General features: G+C 48.1%; 1 long non-coding RNA gene across 5 annotated transcripts; it reads left to right on the plus strand.

The window, feature by feature from the left end:
* Nucleotides 1-2,016: 2,016 nt before the first annotated feature.
* Nucleotides 2,017-7,693, plus strand: LOC129622630 (uncharacterized). Of its 5 annotated transcripts, none has more exons than XR_008700090.1 (4): nucleotides 2,017-2,603; nucleotides 4,613-4,996; nucleotides 5,095-5,192; nucleotides 7,253-7,693. It is a non-coding gene; the product is annotated as an uncharacterized LOC129622630 (long non-coding RNA). The 5 variants fall into 5 exon arrangements; XR_008700088.1 differs by lacking the exon at nucleotides 2,017-2,603 and adding an exon at nucleotides 2,612-2,752; XR_008700089.1 differs by lacking the exon at nucleotides 2,017-2,603 and adding an exon at nucleotides 2,612-2,752 and having other exon boundaries at nucleotides 5,095-5,182.
* The last annotated feature ends 245 nt before the right edge of the window (nucleotides 7,694-7,938 follow it).

The following is a 7,938-nucleotide window of genomic DNA, read 5'->3' on the forward strand; positions in this document are numbered from 1 at the left end:
TTTTGAATATGCTATCTAGGTTGGTCATAACTTTCCTTCCAAGGAGTAAGCATCTTTTAATTTCACAGCTGCAGTCACCATCTGCAGTGATTTTGGAGCCCAGAAAAATAAAGTCTGACACTGTTTCCACTGTTTCCCTATCTATTTCCCATGAAGTGATGGGACCGGATGCCATGATCTTCATTTTCTGAATGTTGAGCTTTAAGCCAACTTTTTCACTCTCCACTTTCAGCTACATCAAGAGGCTTTTTAGTTCCTCTTCACTTTCTGCCATAAGGGTGGTATCATCTGCATATCTGAGGTTATTGATATTTCTCCCATATATCTTGATTCCAGCTTGTGTTTCTTCCAGTCCAGCGTTTCTCTTGATGTACTCTGCATATAAGTTAAATAAACAGGGTGACAATATACAGCCTTGACGTTGGGACTTGCTTTTTTGGTACTTGACATCCCATCTTCATTTAGAAGCCTCCTTAGTGAATTTCTTCTTTCCTTTCCCTCCTTGTGATCAGTTGCTAAATTGTGTCCAATTCTTTGCAACCCCATGGACTGCAGCCTGTTAGAATCCTCTATCTATGGGATTTCCCAGGCAAGAATACAGGAGTGGGTTGCCATTTCCTTCTCCAGGGGATCTTCCCGAGCCAGAGATTGAACCTGAGTCTCCTGCATTGGCAGGAGGACTGAGCCACCAGGGAAGCCCTGTCCCTCAAAATTTTCACTCTCTCCTCTCAGCCGAAGTTGCCAAGTTTTTAACTAAATATACATGTATTTATTTGGCTGCACCGGGTCTTAGCTGTGGCATGTGGGATCTACTTCACTGACCAGGGATCAAACTCAGCCCCCTGCACTGCAAGCTTGGAGTCTGAGCCACTGGACCACCAGGGAAGTCCCAAGGTTGCCAGGTTTTAAATCTTATCTTCACACATCTTTTCTTCCCCAGTCTTGGCTCGTTCCCTCTCCTGGGTCTCTCTCCGTGGTGGAAAATGGAGGGCAAATTCGTAAGACTTGGGTGTGATGTTGAGAAATTGAAAGCACTCCAGCCCTGAACTCCCTTTGTCATGAGCCCCTCAGAGGAGACCTCGCTTTTAAGCCCATCTGTGTCAGGTACTGCGGAGAAGGCAATGGCACCCCACTCCAGTACTCTTGCCTGGAAAATCCCATGGACAGAGGAGCCTGGTAGGCTGCAGTCCATGGGGTGGCTAAGAGTCGGACACGACTGAGCGACTTCACTTTCACCTTTCACTTTCATGCATTGGAGAAGGAAATGGCAACCCACTCTGGTGTTTTTGCCTGGAGAATCCCAGGGATGGCGGAGCCTGGCGGGCTGCCGTCTATGGGGTTGCACAGAGTCGGACATGACTGAAGCGACTTAGCAGCAGCAGCAGCAGCAGTGTCAGGTACTGAGACCCAGATGTGAATGCCAAGGTCTGTGCAGGGCCCAGGCTGGCTGTTCAGACCCAAGAGTCATATTTTTAGCCCAAGGCTCCCATTCCTGCCAGAGGGCACATTTGCTGGGATGTGGCCATTTTTCCGATGGCCACCAGCCAGCCCATGGTCCCCTTCTGGGGCCCAGATGCTCCCATCTCTGGCCCTTCATTCAAGCTGGTCCTTCCATCTGGAATGTTCTTCCCCAGTCTCCTCTGATTAAACTCCACCCTTCCTTCAAAGCCTGGTGTCAAAAGCACCTGCTCCAGGAAGGCTGCCCCAGCCTCCCCGGCTGGAAACAATTTCTCCCTGGACTACGATCTTTTTTTCCTTCAGTTAAGATGACCACGTTTTCTGAACCATAACTGGGACTCGGGCTCTCTGTCACTGGTACAATTGCCTTTTGGAGAACAGGTGCAGAGAATATGACAGCAGGCCCATCCAGGAATCCCTGGCGTGTGGGATCACTGCACAAGCTGTAGGCTCACATTCCTAGATTGTACTGCAAGTTACTGCAGTTCTGAGCCGGGAGAGTGTGCTGCTGCTGCTGCTAAGTCGCTTCAGCCATGATTGACTCTATGCGACCCCATAGATGGCAGCCCACCAGGCTCCCCCGTCCCTGGGATTCTCCAGGCAAGAACACTGGAGTGGGTTGCCATTTCCTTCTCCAATGCATGAAAGTGAAAAGTGAAAGTGAAGTCGCTCAGTCACGTCCGACCCTCAGCAACCCCATGGACTGCAGCCTTCCAGGCTCCTCCGTCCATGGGATTTTCCAGGCAAGAGTACTGGAGAGGGGTGCCATCGCCTTCTCCAGGGAGAGTGTGCTACTATGTTGGAATCAGGCCTGGATGATTCAGACCCAGCTCAGGCCCATGCCTGTGTAGTAGGGAAGAACATTTGTATTCTATTACACGTTAAATCACTAAAGGGATGTTGCCTCTAAGCTTCAATGATACATAATGGCCCATCTCTGAGAACCGTGCCTCCCTGGTAATGAGCGTTAAACTAAAATACCTTTGTTTAGCTCACCAGGAAACCTTCTGACCAGGCTCACCTGGTAAATGACTGCAGGACGGGAGAAATGAACACAGACACTCCAGAGGCTGACCGGAACCAGGAAATGTTTGACTTTACTACCCCCTCTTTTTAGTATAAAAGAAGTCTGGATTCTAACTCAGGTAAGATGGCTCTTGGAACATAAGTCTATCATTTTCTCAGTTGGCCAGCTTTCAGAATAATCGCCATTCCTTGCTCCAACAACTCGTGTCTCAATTTATTGCCCTGTCTTGCCACAAGACTACAAGCTTGAACTCGGTGGCACCTAGAGGTAGCGAGAGCTTGATGAATCAGTTTTTATTTTTGTTGGGTTTGGTTTGTTGTTGTTGTTGTTGTTGTTGTTTTTTAATTCCTCTCGAAAGTTTCTTGAATGAAGAGAGAAGTTATTTCTCACCTTGCCATTCCTCAGCACTCTGACTGGCTGCCATGATGGATCTCAGTAAATATTTTTTGGCTTCCCTGGTGGCTCAGATGGTAAAGAATCTGCCTGCAATGCAGGAGACCTGGGTTCAATCCCTGGGTCGTGAAGATCCCCTGGAGAATGAAATGGCAACCCACTCTGGTATTCTTACCTGGGAAACGCCATCCATGGACCGAGGAGCCTAATGGGCTACAGTCCATGGGGTTGCAAAGAATTGGACACGACTGAGTGACTAACACACACACACACACAAATAGTTTTTTCAGTTGGATGGAATGTCTTCACTAGACAGAATGAGTGGAGGCTTGGCTAAGACATGGGTGAGGGAAGGCAAGAGGTTCTGAGAACTGACTCACTGACTGACAGATGCATTTGTAAGAGGGCTGTCAGCTTCCTCTTTCACTCCTTTGGAACCCAGCTGTCATCTCTAAGGAAGCCCAGACTGTGTTTCCGGAGAGAGGGACCACAGGGAAAACCGTGGAGCGTGAGAAACCTCGTGGAAGAAGAGACAGTGCAGCTGCCTCAGTGACCCCAGTCGTACCAGGTGGAGTGGAAGAACCCACCCAGTTCAGTGCAGTCGCTCAGTCGTGTCTGGCTCTTTGCAACCCCATGGACTGCAGCACGCCAGGCCTCCCTGTCCATCACCAACTCCCGGAGTTCACTCAAACTCATGTCCGTTGAGTTGGTGATGCCATGCAACCATCTCATCCTCTGTCGTCCCCTTCTCCTCCTGCCTTCAATCTTTCCCAGCGTCAGGGTCTTTTCCAATGAGTCAGTTCTTTGCATCATGTGGCCAAAGTATTGGAGCTTCAGCTTCAATATCAGTCCTTCCAATGAATATTCAGGACTGATTTCCTTTAGGATGAACTGGTTGGGTCTCCTTGTAGTCCAAGGGACTCTCAAGAGTCTCCTCTGACACCACAGTTCAAAAGCATCAATTCTTTGGTGCTCAGCTTTCTTAAAAGTCCAACTCTCACATCCATACGTGACTACTGGAAAAACCATAGGCTTGCCTAGATGAAACTTTGTTGGGAAAATAATGTCTCTGCTTTTTAATATGCTGTCCAGGTTGGTCATGACTTTTCTTCCCAGGAGTAAGCATCTTTTAATTTCATGGCTGCAGTCACCATCTGCAGTGATTTTGGAGCCCAGAAAAATAGTCTGCCACTGTTTCCTTACTTGCCCTGAAGTGATGGGACCGGATGCCATGATCTTAGTTTTCTGAATGTTGAGCTTTAAGCCAACTTTTCCACCCATCCAAAACCCCCCAAATTGTGAGAAATTACAATTTGTAGTTGTTTAAATTTATGTATTTGTTTATTTTTGGCTGTGCTGGGTCTTTGTTGCTGTGAGCAGGCATTCTCTGCTGCTGCTGCTGCTAAGTCGCTTCAGTCGTGTCCGACTCTGTGCGACCCCATAGACGGCAGCCCAGGAGGCTCCCCCGTCCCTGGGATTCTCCAGGCAAGAACACTGGAGTGGGTTGCCATTTCCTTCTCCAATGCAGGAAAGTGAAAAGTGAGAGTGAAGTTGCTCAGTCGTGTCCGACTCTTAGCCACCCCATGGACTGCAGCCTACCAGGCTCCTCTGTCCATGGGACTTTCCAGGCAAGAGTACTGGAGTGGGGTGCCATTGCCTTCTCCAGCAGGCATTCTCTAGTTGTGGCTAGCAGGGACTCCTCTCTAATTGTGGTGTGCCGACTTCTCGTTGCAGTGGCTTCTCTTGTTCCAGACTCAAGAGCTCAGGCTCAGTAGCTGCAGCACATGGGCTTACTTTTTCCTGAGGCATGTGGAGTCTTCCTGAAGCAAGGACCGAACCCGTATCTCCTACATTTGCAGGCAGATTCTTAACCACTGGATCACCACGGCATTCCCTGTTGTTGTTTTAAGCCACTAAGTTTTGGGGCTGCTTGTTACAAAGCAACTGATGACTGACAAGGCAGGCTCCAAGGTGTGTGAGATGAAAAAGGAAGAGCAGTAATAAGCAACATGTGCTGAATGCCTGCTAGTTGCCAGCTTGTGCTAACAGCTGATACCGTGTGCGCATCACCTCATTCAACGCTTGCGACAATCCTCTTCCCCAGTTTTCAGAGATTCAGTGAGTCAGAGCCACTTGTGTAAAGACACACAGTAAATGAGAATAGAGACAGAACCTAACTCAGAGGTGTCTGACTTTGAATCCTGCATTCTTTTCAGACCATGGCTCCAGGCTGGGGGCAAGCCCAGGGGAACGGCATAGACTCAGTGCCTGCTTCAGGGCTGAGCATGGACACCCACCGAAGAGGTGAGTTCAGGTGAGCTGACTGGGCCTCTGTGCTTTCTGGAACCTGTGGGTTGTGTGCATGGCCATGCCATGGACAAGACTCAGGCTCCGAGTGGCTGAAGGGAGGCTTGGCTCTGAAGCCAGATGGGGCCACCAGGAGAGGCTTCCAGAGCTGTCCCTGGACTCCTTGCCTGGGTCAGTGCTTTAAGGCTGGCTTCCTGTTTGTGTTCTGTGTCCAGTGGTCCCCCACTTCCCTTCCCTTCAGTGGGACATCGATTTGCCAGAGCTTTCTGAGGTCTGGAGGGCAAGAGAGGTTCTCTTGTCCATCTCACAGCCAGGCAGTGGTGGTGGATGAAGGTGCAGTAGCCTCAATAGATTGATCTGTAAAATGGGGTTGATGATAGACCCTAACTCACAGAATCATGGTGAAGAGGCTGTGATATACAGAAAGTGGGAGCAGTGCATCAAGCCCTCAACAAGTGTGTGTTCTCCTTTCTACTCAACTCTGTCACCAGCTCCCTATGGAAACTCGAGCAACTCAACAAATCTGTGTTTTAATTTCCTTACCCCAAAGTGCTCAATAAATAGTGACTATTCTTTTTGTGTGTGCGTCTGGTTTGGGTCTTAGTTGCAGCATGTGAACCCAAAGGTGCAGCATGTGGGATCTAGTTCCCTGACTAGGGATGGAACCCAGGCCCCCCACATTGGGAGCACCGAGTCTTAGCCACCGGACCACCAGGGGATGGAAAGAAACCCGGCAAAGTCTCAGACTCTCCAGGCAGTGGAGTGATGAGGGGCAGCTTTTCTGGCTTCCTTTTGAGGCCAGGACTACAGGGCACCAGCAGAGGTCAAATTCTGACCCTCAAGATTCTCTGTCCCTTCATTTTTTTTTCTTATTTCATTCAATCATCTCTTATTAAGCACCTACGATGTGATACAGATTGTGGGCTAGGGGAATTAAAAAAAATGAGCAATTCACTGAGTCTGTCTGGAGAAGCTCCTAGTCTTGTAGGGGCCACAGATATGTACAAAGATGAGGACCACCAAGAAGACTGGGACTGTGATAGAGGGAAGGTTGGAGTGTGCCACTGGGGGTTAAAGAAGAAGAAAGTAGAGGGGAAAAAAAGAGAGAGAGAGGAAGAAGAGGGAGCATAAACGGAGGCAACTTTCCAAAGGACTAAAAAGAAAAAAAAAAGACCTGAATATGACCAATGATGGGCTTTCCATGTTCCACGTGAAATTAACACAAAGGAAATAAATATCTATCCATAATGTGGTTTTAGAAAAGAAAATCATGAATAAAGAAATATATGTATGTGTTATACAAAAATATTAAATTTCAATGTAACCAAAAACAGTGAACACATTTTGGGACAAATAAAATTATGGATTCATAAAATCTGCAATTGGCTGTGAGAAATAGATGGAATCCTCCCCCTGACTCAGTTTAGGGGTTCAAAGAGATTTCTCCACTCATAAGCATAGTTTCTGAATATTTAAAAGAAGAAGAAGAAAAAACCCTAAGCTGAACAAGCTATGGCTTTTCCACTAGTCATGTATGGATGTGAGAGGTGGACCACAAAGAAGGCTGAGTGCCAAAGAACTGATGTTTTTGAACTGTGGAGCTGAAGACTCTTGAGAGTCCCTTGGACAGCAAGGAGATCAAATCAGTCAATCCTAAAGGAAATCAACCTTGAATGTTCATTGGAAGGACTGATGCTGAAGCTCCAATACTTTGGCACCTGATGCAAAGAGCCAACTCATTGGAAAAGACCTTGATGCTGGGAGAGATTGAGGGCAAGAGGAGAAGGGGGTGACAGAGGATGAGATGGTTGGAGGGCATTACTGACTCAATAGACATGAGTTTGAGCAAACTCTGGGAGATAGTGAAGGACAGGGAAGTATGGCATGCTGCAATCCATGGGATTGCAAAGAGTAGGACACACCTTAGCTACTGAATGACAACAAAACAAAACAAAACACTGAACTAACTCTTGTCCATTGCTTCAGGCCAGCTCTCCCCAGCTTGGCCCACTCAGTCCACACTTCCTTTCAATGTTCCAGCTCTGACTACTGCTGTTTACTTTATAGCTGTTGTTCAGTTGCCAAGTCATGTCTGACTCTTCTCGACCCCATGGACTGCAGCACACCAGGCTTGCCTGTCCCTCACCATCTCCTGGAGTTTGCCCAAGTTCATGTCCATTGAATTGGTGATGTCATCCAACCATCTCATCCTCTGTCGCCCTCTTAGTAACTTTAACAAAATGAAACTGGCACATTGATTGTTCCCGTCTACATTGCCCATAGTCTCTTGGGGATAAATGACCCCAGAGTCCAGCCCTGGTCCAGCTCTCACACTCTGGTCCCTTTTTCCTTCCTACCTCTGTCCTCTCTAGGTTTTCAGTTCTGGGAGAGCTTGATGGACACTTTCAGGGTCCTGGAGAAACCCCAGGTACCAGCCCTAACTGACAGTGTTAGTCCAAGGATAACAGCCCCTCTCCCTGTTTCAGCATCTTCGCCTTGTTTTCCCCACAGACCAGCACAGCTGGGGTCAAATCCTTGCTCCACCACCCATGACCTCAATTTCCTTATCCATCAAGTGGGAACAACAATAACTGTCTCCCATGTATTGAGTTATCTCTTGTGAAGTGCTTACCAGCCTGCCCAGCCCGGAAGAGTGCTCAATAAAGAGTACCTAGCACTGTGGCTGTTGTCACCCCAGAGAAGTGCAGGATGAAAATGATTTCCTGAGTCTGGGACAAAAGCCGGGTTTCCTG

The sequence above is a fragment of the Bubalus kerabau genome, chromosome 11 (genome assembly GCF_029407905.1).
Source record: "Bubalus kerabau isolate K-KA32 ecotype Philippines breed swamp buffalo chromosome 11, PCC_UOA_SB_1v2, whole genome shotgun sequence".
Lineage (NCBI taxonomy): Eukaryota > Metazoa > Chordata > Mammalia > Artiodactyla > Bovidae > Bubalus > Bubalus kerabau.